The following is an 18,272-nucleotide window of genomic DNA, read 5'->3' as shown; positions in this document are numbered from 1 at the left end:
AATCATTGGACCGTATTTTTTCAAAGATGCTGTTGGACGCAACGTTACGGTGAATGAACACATTTCGAACCGAACACTGATTTTGGTAATAAAATTCAATGATTTGCAAGCGTTGCTCGTTAGTAAGTCTATTCATGATGAAATGTCAAAGCATACTGAGCATCTTTCTCTTTGACACCATGTCTGAAATCCCACGTGATCTGTCAAATACTAATGCATGAAAATCCTAACCTCAAAAAAATCACCCTTTAAATATAAATTATAGATTAATATCAGGCCCAGCTTATTCATGCATAAATTAAATTGAGTATACACTGTCATAATTTCAATTCAAATGATTTTATTGAGAGAAATAGGCCTAGTGGGAAAACTAGTAAGGCCTGCTTGGGTCAGGCGTGATAACAACGCTTCATGTCTTTTAAAATGGAGATTCCAAGTGAACTACCATGCAACTTCTAAAACTTGGACAAGGGATACCTCAGATGATGTACGTGTCTATTGAATTTCTGATTAATATCTGAAGCAGTAAAAATGTCCTTCCCGTGAAAGGCATGTACTAACCGGACAATGTTCGGTTAGGCCGATTCTTGGGAACCCAACACCATGGATTCTGATAAAATATGGGAGCTATATCTGGTTATAGACCGATTTGGACCGTACTTGGCACAGTGGTTGGTAGTCATAATAGAGCACTATGTCCAAAATTTCAGCAAAATCAGATGAAATTTGAGGCTTAAAGGTGCTCAAGAAGACAAATCCGGAGATTGGTTTATAGGGGATCTATATCAGGTTATACACAGGTTTAACCCGTTGTTGAAAATCAAAACAGAATACAATGTGCAAAATTTCGGCCAAATCGAATGAAAATTGAGGCTTCCAGGGGCCCAACAAGTGAAATCGGGAGACCGGTTTATATGGGAGCTATATCAGTTTATAGACCGATTTAAATCGTACTTGACATAATTGTTGAAAGTCATAACAGAACTCTGTAGTGGACGGCTCAGGCTAATTTCAATCTATTTTTGCCTTTTCTTGTTGATATCATAATTGGAGAAGAGATTTTTTGTTACACAAGGGTATAATTTATTTACGCATACATTTTGATCGTAAAGTTTTCTATATTTTGTTAAATTTTTCTTGGTAAAGCCTAATTACCGAATGATGACTTTAGACCTGAAAATGGTACATTGATGTTGCAAAGGGTACAACCCACATTTTGACGTTTTGCTTTGGTCGTATATGTAATATGTAAAACCAAGCCCAAATTGATTGCAAAATTTCGAGAGACTTCCTTTCTGTTTGATTCTTCGAAGTGTTCGGTTCGATATTACGCGAAAGATAAATTATAACCTTTTGAGTTAATTTACTTTTTATAGTGACAAAGTGCAACAACTTTTGATTTTTACAATCATTAATTTTTATACACGAATCGTATTTTTTGGAAAAGCTCTCCCCTAGTTTGACTTTGGTTGCTAAAATTCGGTTAATCTTATCACGTGGCACTGGACTTATGTCCAATGTCCTATGCCGCCTGTCCAGAATAAGAATATTTAAACCTATTATCTACTGGGAGGCAGCATCCATCACAGGAAGACGTACCCAGACCGACACTGGTACGCTTTTGTCCATATCAGACCTTTTTGGTTTTGCGAGGAGGCTGCTCTCCCGAGTGTTTTGTCCACAATTGTCTGCCAGGGAGAAATCAACAGAAAGAACACTGATCGAGCCAACACTGAACACAGCAAGTCTCATTGAAATTCTGATTGCTGCTGGTGCCCACGACGGTTAGTGCCGCAACAGTAAAAGCCAGATTGATAAAACTTCACCCGATGCCGAGCATACCCTGGAATTTCTAGTCAGACCATTGTCATCTTAATATAATATCATCCTAATATTATACAGCACAGTTACTAATGTCGGTTTTGTTACCATCATATTTCGCCCTAACTTAAGCAGCCCAACAATGTTCATTTCATTTTGTCCATGATGCAGCCCATAAAACAAAGTACAGCTAATAAGTAGGGTTGTCGAGCTTGATTAATGTGGTAATTGTATCAAAGATGCGCTTTCGCAATTAATACGATTCAAATACAACATACCAACGCACGGCCCTTGAAGCCATCACACCTAATATGGTTGAAAAGTCTTCTACCCAAAGACGAAACGCGTCCCATTGTGGTAGGTGTGTGTTGCTATCTTTGCCTTTCCTTTTCCATTAGCATCTCCGATCATTGAGCTCGTCTTGAAAGTGGAACAAACAAAAGATGTAAAAATTAATGATCTCGCCCTAACAGGCAATAATCTTGAAAAAAAAAAATCTGTAGAAATTTCAAGAGGCTACCCCTACGCGTTCGACCGCTATCGTGATTTCGACAGACGGACAGACATGGCTAGATCGACTCACGATATCGAGACTATCAAGAATATATATACTTTATGGGGTCCTAGATCAATATTTTGAGGTATTACAAACGGAATGACTAGATTAGTATACCCCCATCCTATTGTGGCGACATGAAACTCGGAGACCCGTTCTCGCGGTAGCATAACAAGTAATGATATCAAACCTCAAAGTCGCCATCTTTTCCCGCTGGGGAAAGAGTAACACACAAAGTCCCTAATCATTGATGTAAACTATTGGGTTGCCCAAAAAGTAATTGCGAATTTTTCATATAGTCGGCGTTGACAAATTTTTTCACAGCTTGTGACTCTGTAATTGCATTCTTTCTTCTGTCAGTTATCAGATGTTACTTTTAGCTTGCTTTAGAAAAAAAGTGTAAAAAAGTATATACTATTAAAGTTCATTCTAAGTTTTATTAAAAATGCATTTACTTTCTTTTAGAAAATCCGCAATTACTTTTTGGGCAACCCAATACATATAGATTGTACATATCAATATGTCTATGTAGGTATTTCATATACTCGGATATGTCCTTTTAATCAAGCAATCACTACTCTTCTTGCAGCCATATTTGCAATCAACAACATTCTGAAAGCTTATATCTGTTTTTATACCCACCACCATAGGATGGAGGTATACTAATCTTGTCATTTCGTTTGTAACACCACGAAATATTGACCAAGGACCCCATTCTTATACAATATATAAAAATCAATTTGTGTTTGTTTGTAGGTTTGTTTGATTGTTTGTTTGTGTGTCCCTTATAGACTCAGAAACGGCTGAACCAATTTTCTTGAAATTTTCACAGATCGTGCATAATGATCCCATGGTGAAAAAAGGGTACTACATTTTTTGATATCTGAAGGGGGGCGGACCCTCCCCCTTACCGTAATTTTCAGAAACGCCAGATCTCAGAGATGGGTGGTGCGATTCAAGCGAAATTTTGTGTGCTCTCATATAGTACTCTAAAAATAAAAATTTGGTATCCAAATTTCGGATGGAATACCTAGAGGGGCCGCCCCACCCTAAAACCTACCAAACATATATACAGTCCAATATGGGACTCAAATGAAAGGTATTTTGGATAAGAAAACGTTTCTGATATCCAATTGTCGGACCAAGTGTTAGGGGGATCACCCCAACCCCCAAAACACCCCTAAATCGGACATATTTACCGACCATGGCAATATGGGACTCAAATGAAGGTATTTGCGAGTAGAATACGAATCCAATATCCAAATGTGGGACCACGTTTCTGGGGGTCCACTCCTTCCCCAAAACACCCCCCAAACAGGACTTATTTACTGACCATGGGAATATGGGGTTTAAATAAAAGGCATTTGAGTGTAAAATTCGAATCTGATATCCAAATATGGGACCAAGTGTTTGGGGGGCCGCCTCTCACCAAAAACATCCCCCAAAGGGGATAAATTTACGACCATAGCAATATGGGGCTCAAATGAAAGGTTTTTGGGAGTAAAGCACGAAGTTGATATCAATATTCGGGAAAAGTGTCTATGGGGCCACCCCACTCCCACAACACCACCCAAATAGGAAGAATTTGCTGACTTTAGCAATATGAGGCTCAAATAAGAGGGTTTTTAGAGTATTACACTAATCCGATATATATTTTCAAGGCCAACTCACTGAGTGGCCGCCCATCCCTCAAAACACTCCCCAAGCCGGTCATGTTTGCCGAAATATGGCGCTTAAAATAATGGTATTTGGAAGTAGTCCAGGTATCTGATATCAACATAAGGGACCAACTCTCTAGGGAACGTCCCACAACCATAACAACCCCCAAATAGGACATATTTGCTCACCAAGTCAATTTGTGTCTTAAAGAGAGTGGAACTAAATATTTTTATTTTTTAGAGCCAATTTAGTGTATTGGCCGACTTTTGCAATAAGGAGTCTAAATGAGATTAGAAAACGAATTTGGTATCCAATTTTGAGGCCAATGGCAATATGGGGTTCAAATAAATTATATATAGATATATGACAATAGTGCACGTTGCCGATATATTTTCCGCGCTTAGTGTTTGGGGGACATCGGGCGTATTTACCGACCATGTCAATCTGAAGCTTAAATGAAAGGTATTGGGCGGTAGAGCAAGAATTGATACGTACTTTCGGGACCAATTCTTTAGGGGTCTACCCCTTTCCCAAAATACCCCACAAACAGATATTTTTTACTGACCATCGCAATATGGGGCCCAAATAAATGTATTTGGGAGTAGTATACGAATTTGATATCCAAATTTAGTACCAATGTACCCTCCCTAGGGTAAACATTTTTCGACCATGCCAATATCTGGCTCAATTTGATAACCAATTTTGGGACCACTTGTTTGGGGGACGTCTCATCCTGTAAACTCCTTTCAAAACCAATGGAAATATGGGGTTTAAATAAATGGTATTTGAGAGAAGAGCACGATGCTGATATTTTTTCAGGGCCAAGTATCTTGGGGGATCACCTCACCCCCGAAAACACACCTAAATCAGACATCATGAGAATATCGGTTCGAAATACAGTGTTTTAAGAATGGAGTATACCTTGCATCCAAACTTAAATGCGTAGACCAATAAAGATCATATGGGATTCAGATAAAGGCACTTCTATTGTTAAACTGATTGTCAAGCGATATACAATTTTCGTTGCATGGTATTTCACTTAAAGATTTTTAATTGTCGAAAATAAATATTCCAAAGAAAATTCTATTCCATATAAAGTAAAAGTAGGTGCAGCGGAGCAGGCCCGGCCCAGCTAGTAAAATATATATATTATTGATCGTCTCGACATTCTGAGTTGAACTAGCCATGTCCGTCCGTCCGTCGAAACCACGATAGCGGTCGAACGGGTAGAGCTGGGAGTTGGCCACTTAAAATTTTGTACAGATTCTTTATATTGATGTAGGTCGTTGGGTATTGAAAATGGGCCATATCGGTTCAGATTTGGATTCTATTATGAATTCCAACAACTGTGTCAAGTACGGTCTAAATCGGTCCATAACCTGATATAGCCCCATATAAACCGATCTCCCGATTCGACTTCCTGAGCCACTGGGAGCTGCAATTTTTGTCCAATTTGGCTGAAATTTTGCACAAACTGTTCTATTTTGACTTCCAACAACTGTGTCGAGTACAGTTTCCACCTGTGTAAAACCTGATATAGATCCCATGTAAACCGATCTCCCGATTTGACTTCTTGTGCCCCTGGAAGCCGCAATTTGCATCCAATTTGGCTGACATTTTTTAACATGGTGTTCAGCTATTACTCCCAACAACTATGCCATGTACGGTCAAGAACATGATATAGCTCCCATATAAACCGATCTCCCGATTTAACTTCTTGAGCCCTTTCAAGCCTCGATTTTTATACACAACACTGTAGGATAGGAGGTAAAGGGTGATTTTTTTGAGGTTAGGATTTTCATGCATTAGTATTTGACAGATCACGTGGGATTTCAGACATGGTGTCAAAGAGAAAGATGCTCAGTATGCTTTGACATTTCATCATGAATAGACTTACTAACGAGCAACGCTTGCAAATTATTGAATATTATTACCAAAATCAGTGTTCGGTTCGAAATGTGTTCATTCACCGTAACGTTGCGTCCAACAGCATCTTTGAAAAAATACGGTCCAATGATTCCACCAGCGTACAAACCACACCAAACAGTGCATTTTTCGGGATGCATGGGCAGTTCTTGAACGGCTTCTGGTTGCTCTTCACTCCAAATGCGGCAATTTTGCTTATTTACGTAGCCATTCAACCAGAAATGAGCCTCATCGCTGAACAAAATTTGTCAAAATTTGAACACATTTCGAACCGAACACTGATTTTGGTAATAAAATTCAATGATTTGCAAGCGTTGCTCGTTAGTAAGTCTATTCATGATGAAATGTCAAAGCATACTGAGCATCTTTCTCTTTGACACCATGTCTGAAATCCCACGTGATCTGTCAAATACTAATGCATGAAAATCCTAACCTCAAAAAAATCACCCTTTATATTCATTTAGGCATTCGCTTTGCAACACATCGAAATATCAATTTCCGACCCTACAAAGTATATATATTTCGGATCGTCGTAAAATTCTAAGACTATTTAAAGATGTCCGTGTGTCTGTCCGTCTGTTGTAATTACTCTACAACCTTCAAAAATTGAGATATTGAGCTGAATTTTGGCACAGATACGTCTTTTTGGTGCACGCTGGTTAAATTCTTGAACGGGCCAAATCGGACCATATTTGGATAAAGCTGAAATTTGAAACAGTGAGTAATTTAAGGCTTACCGACAACTGACTTAAATATGGATTAGATCGGACTATATTTAGATATAGCTACCATATAGGCCGATCTTCCGATAAAGGGTCTGAGGCCCATAAAAGCTTTATCCATCACCTGATTTCGCTGAAATTTGCAACAGTGGGTTTTTTAAGCCTCCCGTCATCTGACCTAAATATGGATTTGATCGGTTCATATTAAGATATAGCAACCATATAGGCCGATCTCTCGATAAAGGGTCTGAGGCCCATAAAAGCTTTATTTATTACCCGATTTCGCTGAAATTTAAAATAATGTATTATTTTAAGCCTCCCGACATTTAACCAAAATATGGTTTGGATCGGAATATATTTAGATATAGCTGCCATATAGAGCGATCTCCCGATAGAGGGTCAGAAGGCCATAAAGGCTTTATTTTTTATCCGATTTCGATGAAATTTGAAACAGTGAGTTTTTCTGAGCCTCACGATATCCGACCTTAATATGGTTCAGATCGGTTTATAATTGGATATATCTGCCAAAAAGACCAATATTTTGTTCTACAAAATTGAATTGTGACATATATATTAGACCACTCAATGTCACCGGATTGTGAAAAAAGGGGTTTTACATATATGCCCGACGTGGTGAGTATCCAAAGTTCGGCCCGGCCGAACTTAATGCCTTTTTACTTGTTTATTGCATAACCTGATATAGCTGTCATATAAACCAATCTGAGATATTGACTTCTTAAGCATCTAGAGGGCGCAATTCTTATCCGATTTTGCGGAAGCCTTATACAGCTCTCATATAAACCGATCTCCCGCTTATGATTCGTGAGCCCCTCCATGGCAGAATTCTTATCCGAATGGACTGAAATATTACCCAATGATTTTTACTATGGTCATCAACATTCAATTCACGTATGGTTCGAATTGAACTATAATTTGATATATCTCCGATAGCATAATCATTCTTATTCATTATTCTTTGTTTGCCTAAAAAGAGATAACGCGCAAAGAACTCGACATATGCGATTCATGGTGGAGGGCATATAAGATTCGGCCCGGCCCGATCTAGCCATGTCCGTCCATCTGTCCGTCCGTCCGTCTGTCTGTCGAAAGCACGCTAACTTCCGAAGGAGTAAAGCTAGCCGCTTGAAATTTTGCACAAATACTTCTTATTAGTGTAAGTCGGTTGGTATTGCAAATGGGCCATATCGGTCCATGTTTTGATATAGCTGCCATATAAACCGATCTTGGGTCTTGACTTCTTGAGCCTCTAGAGTGCGCAATTCTTATCCGATTAGGATGAAATTTTGCACGACGTGTTTTGTTATGATATCCAACAACTGTGCCAAGTATGGTTAAAATCGGTTCATAACCTGGTATAGCTGCCATATAAACCGATCTTGGGGCTTGACTTCTTGAGCTTCTAGAGTGCGCAATTCTTATCCGATTGGAATGAAATTTTGCACGACGTGTTTTGTTATGATATCCAACAACTGTGCCAAGTATGGTTCAAATCGATCTATAACCTAATATAGCTGCCATATAAACCGATCATGGGTCTTGACTTCTTGAGCCTCTAGAGTGCGCAATTCTTATCCGATTGGAATGAAATTTAGCACAACGTGTTTTGTTATAATATCCAACAACTGTGCCAAGTATAGTTCAAATCGGTTCATAACCTTATATAGCTGTCATATAAACCGATCTTGGGTCTTGACTTCTTGAGCCTCTAGAGGTAGCAATTATTATCCGATTTGCCTGAAATTTTGTACGACGTATTCTCTCATGACCATTAACATACGTGTTTATTATGGTCTGAATCGGTCTATAGCCCGATACAGCTCCCATATAAATCGATCTCTCTATTTTACTTCTTGAGCCCACAAAGAGCGCAATTCTTATTCGAATTGGCTGACATTTTACACAGGTCTCCAACATAAATAGAATTTAATTGTGGTCCAAACCGGACCATATCTTAATATCGCTCTAATAGCAGAGCAAATCTTTTCTTATATCCTTTTTTTGCCTAAGAAGAGATGCCGGGAAAAGATCTCGACAAATGCTATCCATGGTGGAGGGTATATAAGATTCGGCCCGGCCGAACTTAGCACGCTTTTACTTGTTTTTATTTACCATAGAAACCAAGGTGTGAATTTGAATCCTCAATGATGACTGCTGCATCTGAGTCTTCATCAATGACTAGTCACATGGAATTGAAGCATGGAACTGAGAATTGAGAAATAACAAAATTAATTCCTCCCACATATGATTAAGTGGGAGAAATGTAATGTATTTATTTGATGTTGTGGATTTATGAGAAATTCACAGAAAATATCTCAAGTAGGTTTGCCTGAAAAAAGTCAAAGGTAACTACAATAGTAGGGAAAGCCAAAAGTAGGGCAGTGCCGACTGTATAACACCATAAACCTACCCTTTATGTGTAATGTGGGAGTGAGGGTATATAAGATTCGGCCGGACCATCCACCATGGATCGCATTTGTCGAGTTCTTTGCACGGTATCTCTTTTTAGGCAAACAAAGAATAATGGATAAAATTTGTTATGCTATTGGAGCTATATCAAGTCAAAGTCCCATTCGAACCATAAATGAGTTGAATGGTCTTCATTGTGGAAGCATTGTGTAATACTTCATTCCGTTCCGATAAGAATTGTGCTTCAAGGGGCTGGGGGGGGGAGCTGTATCAAGTTATAGATCGATTCAGACCATATTGGACACGTATGTTAAAGGTCATGGGAGAAGCCGTTGTAAAAAATTTTAGCCAAATCGGATGAGAATTGCGCCCTCCAGTGGTTCAAGATCCAATATCGGTTTATATGGCAGCTATATCTGCTTATATACTCCATTTTGAACCATACTTAGCACAGTTGTTGGTTATAACAAAACACTTCGTGGAAAATTTCAGCCAAATCGGATGGAAATCGCTCCCTCTAGTTGCTCAAAAAATCAAGACCCAGATCGGATTATAAGGCAACTAAATCAGGTTATGAACCGTTTTCAACCATATTAAGCACAGTTGTTGGAAATTATAAGAAAACACCTCGCGAAAAATTTCAGCCAAATCAGATAAGACTTGCGCCCCTGCTCAAGAAGTCAAAATCCATGATCGGTTTATATGGCAGCTATATCAAAACATGGACCGATATGGCCCATTTTCAATCCCAACCGATCTATACTAATAAGAAGAGTTTGTTCAAAATTTCAAGCGGATAGCTTTACTCCTTGAAAAGTTACTACCATCCTTCGGTGGTGCGTTTGCAAGACATCGAAATATCCATTTCCGACCCTTTAAAGTATATATTTTTTTGATCGTCGTAAAAATCTGAGACGAGCCAGCCATGTCCTTCCGTCTGTCTGTTGAAATCACACTACAGTCTTAAAAAACATAATATTGGGCTGAAACTTGGCACATATTCTTTTTTTTTTGTCCATGGGCAGTTCGAAGATTTGCTATATTGGACTGTATCTGATACAGCCCCCATGTATACCGATATAAGGTCTTAGCACATTTTAGCTACATTTATTATCCGATTTCGCTGAAATTTGGCACAATGTAATGAGTTGGTCTCCTCAACATTCCTACCGAGTGTGGGTACGATCGGGCTATATTTGGATATAGCTGCTATATAGATCGGTCTCTCAATTTAAAGTTTTGGGCTTATAAACGGTGTATTTATTATCCGATTTCTCTAAAATTTGGCGTAATGTGTTGCACTAGGCTCATTAATATTCGTACTGAAAATGTCAAGTTCGGGCTATATTTGGATACAGCTGTCATATATGCCGATCTCCTGATTTTAGTCCTAGTGCCCATAAAAGCATTGAGGAGGCCACCGTAGCGCAGAGGTAAGCATGTCCGCCTATGACGCTGAACGCCTGGGTTCGAATCGTGGCGAGACCATCAGAAAAAATTTTCAGTGATGGTTTTCCCCTCCTAATGCTGGCAACATTTGTGAGGTACTATGCCATGTAAAACTTCTCTCCAAAGAGGTGTCACACTGCGGCACGCCGTTCGGACTCGGCTATAAAAGGGAGGCCCCTTATCATTGAGCTTAAACTTGAATCGGACTGCACTCATTGATATGTGAGAAGTAAAAACGTGTTAAGTTCATCCTATTTTATTATAACTCCACTACCATATCCATAGATATGTCTAAATACTGCTGGTCTGCATCATATTATATTCATCTCTTATACAAGTAACAGTTTCAGCAAAATTAAGCAATTAATCCCTCATTTTCTGCATCGGTCTATATGACAGCTATTGTATATCTACACAGGCTGGTCTGGATCATTTTTGGATCGGATGTTGTGAGGCCTTAAATAAACGGCTATTTCAACAAAATCGTGTAATAAATAAAGCTTTTATAAGCTTCAGACTCATAACCGGCAGATCGGTCCATATGACTGCTACATCTAAATATAGTCCGCTGTGAACCATATTTGATGTATTTGTACCAAATTTCTGCTTAATATCTCAATTATTTTAAGGTTGGCAAGGGATTACAACAGACGGACGGACAGACACATATTGTCAAATCGCCTTAGAGTTTTACGACGATCCGAAATATATATACTTTGTGGGGTAATGAATATTACGATGTGTTGCAAACGGAATGAAGAAATGCATATACCCCCTATCCTATGGTGGTGGGTATAAACATCTGCGAGTATTAGCTCGTCTCGAAAGAGAAACAAATGGAGGTGAAACAAGTAAGAAGGCTTTAAGTTCGGCCGGGCCGAACTTTGGACACCCACCACCTCTGATATATTTGTAAATCCCTTTTTGTCAAAATCCGGTGAAAAATGCATACCGTATGCCCCATAGCAGCTATATGGAAATATGTTCCGATTTGGATCAAATACTTAGAAGTACAAGTCATTGTTCAATTGTGTATAACAAAATATTGGTCCTTAAGTAGCTATATCTAAGAACAAACCGATATGAACCATATACGGCACGGTTGTCGAAAAAGCCTAACACAAGTCACAGTGTCAAATTTCAGTGAAATCGGATGCGCCTTTTATGGGGCCAAGACTTTAAATCGAGATATCGGTGATATGACAGCTATATCCAAATCTGGGCCGATCTGAAAATTATTGTTGAAGCGCCTAACACAACTCACTGTCCCACAATTAAGCAGAATCGGATAATAAGCGTGGCTTTTATGGGCCCTAAGACCCTAAATTGGCGAATCGGTCTATGTGGGGGCTATATCAAGATACAGACTGCTTATGGACAAAAAAAGAATCTGTGCAAAAATTCTCTCTATTTTTGAAGACTATAGCGTGATTTAAACAGACAGACGGACGGACAGTAGCTCCAATAGAGAAGAAAATTCTTATTAATTATTTTTTGTTGTAGCCTATAAGGAGATACCGGGCAATGAACATGACAAACGCGATCCATGGAGGAGGGTATATAAGATTCGGCCTGGCCGAACTTAGCTTGATTTACTTGTTTTTTCTGTGTTATTATCAAGCATTTTAATGTGTCCAATCGTAATCATTACCTATTTTGGTCAGTTTTTGCTGTTATCGAATTTTATGGTGTGCATAATATAAAAAATTTTATGGATTTTACAAAGTGCATGTCAAACTGACTTGTCATGTGATGGTGAAATAAAAAAGCATTAAATGTCCTCATAAAGTCATCAAAACAGCATGATAAGGAAAAGCATTCCCAAACGAAATAAAGAAACTCAGCAACACTCACTTGAGTGACAGAGAAGTAATTTCTTCAAGCTATGGCAAAAAAAGAGGCCATAAAATAACACTTAGTGCTTACTTTGGTATATTTCCTTAAGGGCCATCTCAAATTGAGCCAGTCTTGCATGGCAATATGTATGGCACGACTATTATGGGCTGCTGATTATGTGTGTGTTGCCTCACGTACGCCCATACAACAGCTCATACACACTGTTCACAATCACAAATCTGCATGTGACAGATTTTGGATGCTTTGTCACCTGAACTTCAGTATTGGCCAAGGTGTTTTATTGGGTTTTGTGGGTCACACTTACGTGATGGGATTTGATAATTGCTTATTTATGATTTCGGTTTGTGTTGGTCATTCTATTCTGCCTTTTCGCACTTCAATGATGCAAGACTTCTTTGTTGACTTGAAAATATGCTGAGATTTCTTTTGCTGAGTCCTCTATTTGCAATTAGAATAAATTATGTATATTATTTTTGCTGTTATGAGCAGCAAATGAATTGATACTGCCATGGAAACCTGGCAAATTACAGCTGTGGCTCTAACTTAAATTATTGTAAATTAAACCGATTAAGCCACCTGAGGGAAACCTTACTTATATCTAATCATTTACATATACATATGCATATACCTTTGTGAATATTACTATCAATAATGTCTATTCTAATTTGCAAGAGCACGAACTAAAAGGCAATTACACAAGACTACAAAACAAACCTACCCATAGCAGATGGAGGATATGATCAAGTAAAAACGTGTTACGGACGGCCGTGCCAAACTTTGGACACCACCGAGCATATAATAATCGTCCTATTTCATAATAACTCCACTACTTTATCCATAGTTATATCTAAATAGGGGCTGGTCTCGATCATATTTCATTCAGGTCACGAGACTCCATATACAAGTAGCAATTTCAGCGAAATCAGGCAATAAATCCCCATTTTATTCGATTCCAGAGGTTCAAAACAACTCACCGTTTCAAATTTCAACGAAATCGGAAAATAAGTACAACTTTTATGGGCTTCAGACCTTTAACCGGCAGATCGGTCTATATGGCAGCTATATCTAAATATAGTCCGATCTGAATCATATTTGGGTCAGAAGTTAAGAGGTTTAAAATAACTCACTGTTATAAATTTCGGGGAAATCGGGTAAAAAATTCAGCTGTTATGGGCCTTAGACCCTTAACCAACAGATCGGCCTATTTGACAGCTATATCTAAATATAGTCCGATCTGAACCATATTTGGGTCAGATGTCAGGAGGCTTAAAAATATTATACCCTCCACCATAAGATGGGGGGTATACTAATTTTTATACCCTCCACCATGGAGCGCATTTGTCGAGTTCTTTTCCCGGCATCTCTTCTTAGGCAAAAAATGATATAAGAAATGATTTACTATGCTATTAGAGCACAATTAAATTATATGTTGGAGACCTGTGTAAAACGTCAGCCAATTCGAATAAGAATTGAGCCCTTTGGGGGCTCAAAAAGTAAAATAGAGAGATCGATATATATGGGAGCTGTATCGGGCTATAGACCGTTTCAGACCATAATAAACACGTATGTTGATGGTCATGAGAAAATCCGTCGTGCAAAATTTCAGGCAAATCGATAAAAATTGCGCTCTCTAGAGGCTCAAGAAGTCAAGACCAAAGATCGGTTTATATGGCAGCTACATCAGGTTATGGACCGATTTGAACCATACTTGGCACATTTGTTGGATATCATAACAAAACACGTGGTGCAAAATTTGAATTGCGCACTCTAGGGGCTCAAGAAATCAAGACCCAAGATCGGTTTATATGACAGCTTTATCAGGGAATGAACCGACTTGAACCATACTTAGCACAGTTGTTAGAAGTGACACTAAAACATTATATGCAAAATTTCAGTCAAATCGGATGAGAATTGCGCCCTCTAGAGGCTCAAAAAGTCAAGACCCAAGATCGGTTTATATGGCAGCTATATCAGGTTATGGACCGATGTGAACCACACTTGGCACAGTTGTTGGATATCATAACAAAACACGTCGTGCAAAATTTCATTCCAATCGGATAAGAATTGCGCACTCTAGAGGCTCAAGAAGTCAAGACCCAAGATCGGTTTATAGGGCAGCTATATCAGGTTATGGACCGATTTGAACCACACTTGGCACAGTTGTTGGATATCATAACAAAACACGTCGTGCAAATTTCATTCCAATCGGATAAGAATTGCGCACTCTAGAGGCTGAAGAAGTCAAGACCCAAGATCGGTTTATATGGCAGCTATATCAAAACATGGACCGATATGGCCCATTTACAATACCAACCGACCTACACTAATAGGAAGTATTTGTGTAAAATTTCAAGCGGCCAGCTTTACTCCTTCGGAAGTTAGCTTGCTTTCGACAGACAGACGGACGGACAGATGGGCGGACATGGCTAGATCGACATAAAATGTCACGACGATCAAGAATATATATACTTTGTGGGGTCTCAGACGAATATTTCGAGTAGTTACAAACAGAATGACGAAATTAGTATACCCCCCATCCTATGGTGGAGGGTATAAAAATTAAATTGTTGCGTTTTGTTTTTTTGTTTGTTTATTTGTTCGATAGTTTGTTTGTCTGTTCCGTATAGACTCAAAAATGGCTGAACCAATTTTCATGAAATTTTCACAGATGGTAGAGTTTGAGCCCCCGGTGAAAATAGGGTACTACATTTTTTGATATCCGAAGGGGGGGTGGACCCTCCCTCATACACCCATTTTAAAATTTTGCATGCCACCTTATGGTACCCCAAAAACATGAAATTTTTACCGTTTTGTTCAATATGGGTATAAAATGAGAGGTATTTAAGAGAAGAGTACGAATTTAGCTTAAAAATGCCACCTTAAGTGTCGGAGGGTCCCCAACGCCAAAAACATCATCCAACAGGACACTTTTACCACTTTGAGCAATATGGCTATCAAATGAAAGGTATTTAATTGTAGAGTACAAATTGGTCATACAAATTTATTCCTTGCTGCCTAAGGGCCTCCCCACCCTCCAAAACTCCCAGCAGGACATGTACACCGATTGGGACAATATGGGTATTAAATGAAAGGTGTTTGGAGGTTGAGTACACATCTGTTATAAGAATTTGGTCTAAGATGTCTATGTGCCCTCGCCAACCCCAAAGATACCCAAAACGGGTGTAAATGTCCAAAGTCATAATAAAATGGGTATAAAATGAAAGGTCATTGTGAGTTGACTACAAACTGATATATACATTTAGAACAGAGTCTGGGACCTTCCCACCCAACTAATACGCGTCAATAAGACGTATAGTGCGATAGGGATAATATGGGAATTAAACGAAAGGTCTATGTCATAAGATTTCGAATTCCCCTTACCCCAATTGTCAGAAACGCCAGATCTCGGAGATGGGTGGTGCGATTTAGGCGAAATTGTGTGTGCTCTCTTTTAGTAACCTAAAAACAAAAATTTGTTATCCAAATTTTAGATGGGGTACCTAGGGGGCCGCCCTACCCCCAAAACCCAACAAATATATTTATATATCACGACAATCTGGGACTCAAATGGAAGGTATTTGCGAGTAGAATACGAATCTGAGACGCAAATGTGGCATCAGGTCACCACCCCTAAATCGAACATATTTACCGACCATGACACAATGGGACTTTCTTTTTAGTGTTTTTTTTTGCGAGTAGAATCCAAATCTGGGGGTTCATCCCTTCCCCAAAACGCCCCCAAACTTATTTACTGACCGTGGTAATATGGGGCTTAAATATAAGGTATATGAGTGTAGAATACGACCATGATATCCAAATTTGGAACCAAGTATTTGAGAAGCCGCCGCTCCCTAAAAACATCCCCCAAAGAGGACAAATTTACGGCCATAGCAATATGGGGCTCAAATGAAAGGTTTTTGAGGATAAAGCACGAATCTGATATCAATATTCGGGAAAAAGTGTCTATGGAGCCACCCCACCCCCATAACACCCAAATACGAAGTAATTGACGACCATTGCAATATGAGGCTCAACTGAGAGGTATTTTAAAGTAGAACATCCCCCAAAATATACCCTCAACTGGTCAAGTTTGCAGACTATGGAAATATGGGGCTCAAATAAAAGGTATTTTGGAGTAGACCACGAATCTGATATCAACATTCGGGATCAACTGTCTCGGGGACGTCCCACTACCACAACAACACCCAAATAGGACGTATTTGATCACCATGATAATTTGGGTCTTAAAGAGAGTAGAGCTCAAATTGATAGTTTTTAGGGCCCATTGCCCATACCGGACACATTGTTGACGTTTGCTATAAGGGGTTAAAACGAAAGGTGTTTAAGACTAGAAAACGATTTTGAGGCCAGTGGCAATATGGGGTTCAAATAAATGATGTTTGAGAGTAGAGCACAATGCTAATATTTTCCAGGGCTAAGTGTTTAGGGGACCACCCACTCCCCAAAACACCCCTTATTGGGCATATTTACAGACCATGCCAATGTGAGGCCCCAATGAAAGGTATTGGGGAGTAGAGCACGCAATTGTTACCCACTTTCTGGACCAATTTTCTGGGGGTTACCCCCTTCCCCAAAACTCCTCCCAAAGAATACAAATTTACCGCGGCAATATGTGGCTCAAATGAAAGGTGTTTGAGATTACAAAACGAATTTGATGAACCAAATGTTTGGGGAACGCCTAATCCCATAAACTCCCCTTAACCAATGGTAATATGGGGTTGGAATAAATATTATATGAGAGAACAGCTCGATGCAGATATTTTTAGATAGGGCCTATTGTTTGGGGGACAACTCTACCTCAGAAAACACCCTCAAATCGAACATCATGATAATATTGGACTCAAATGTGGAGTATATCTTCATTAAAAATGGAGTACATCAAACATATGGAGGCCATCGTAGAGGTATGCCATGTAAAACTTCTCTCAAACGGGCGTCGCACTGCGGCACGCCGTTCGGACTCGGCTATAAAAAGGAGGTCCCTTATCATTGGGCTGGAACTTGAATCGGACTGCACTCATATAAGGACATTTATATTATTGTACTGTTAGCCAAGCGATATACATTTACTATTTTCGTAGCATTTTATTCGCTAAGAGCTCTTTGATTGTGGAAACATAAATATTCAAATGATAATTTTGTTCTATTGGGTTGCCCAAAAAGTAATTGCGGATTTTTCATATAGTCGGCGTTGACAAATTTTTTCACAGCTTGTGACTCTGTAATTCCATTCTTTCTTCTGTCAGTTATCAGCTGTTACTTTTAGCTTGATTTGGAAAAAAGTTTAAAAAAGTATATTTGATTAAAGTTCATTCTAAATTTTATTAAAAATGCATTTACTTTCTTTTAAAAAATCCGCAATTACTTTTTGGGCAACCTAATATATAGTATATATATATATATATATATATGCAAACCTTCCTATTTTTGACATTGTAGTTACATGTTATCGTTTCTAGTCCTTACACTTGAATTATTTCAATAAGCAATTTTATTCCTAATTATAATTGGTCACAGATTTCTGTGTGTTATTAATGACCTGGGTGTTTGTTGTTGGCAACAACCAACCGTTCGTTTTTCCTTTGTAACCATGGCATCACCTTCGCAACACTGTTCAGTGTCCTTAAAAGGCAACTTCTCGTAGTGAGACAGAGACTAAGACCGCTGCTTTTCTTGTTGAATGAGGTGATATTTTCAAATAAATGATTCTTTATTGTATTGTTGGCAAAATATGTATGTGTGTGTGCGATTACATGGGAATTGTCTCTTTGATTTGATACAATTCTTTTATTACACCCACCACCGTAGGAGGATAGGGGGTATATTCATTTTGT

This window comes from Stomoxys calcitrans, chromosome 1 (assembly GCF_963082655.1).
Source record: "Stomoxys calcitrans chromosome 1, idStoCalc2.1, whole genome shotgun sequence".
Taxonomy (NCBI): Eukaryota; Metazoa; Arthropoda; class Insecta; order Diptera; family Muscidae; genus Stomoxys; species Stomoxys calcitrans.
The sequence above is the reverse complement of the archived record's forward strand: the minus strand, read 5'-3'. Positions refer to the sequence as shown.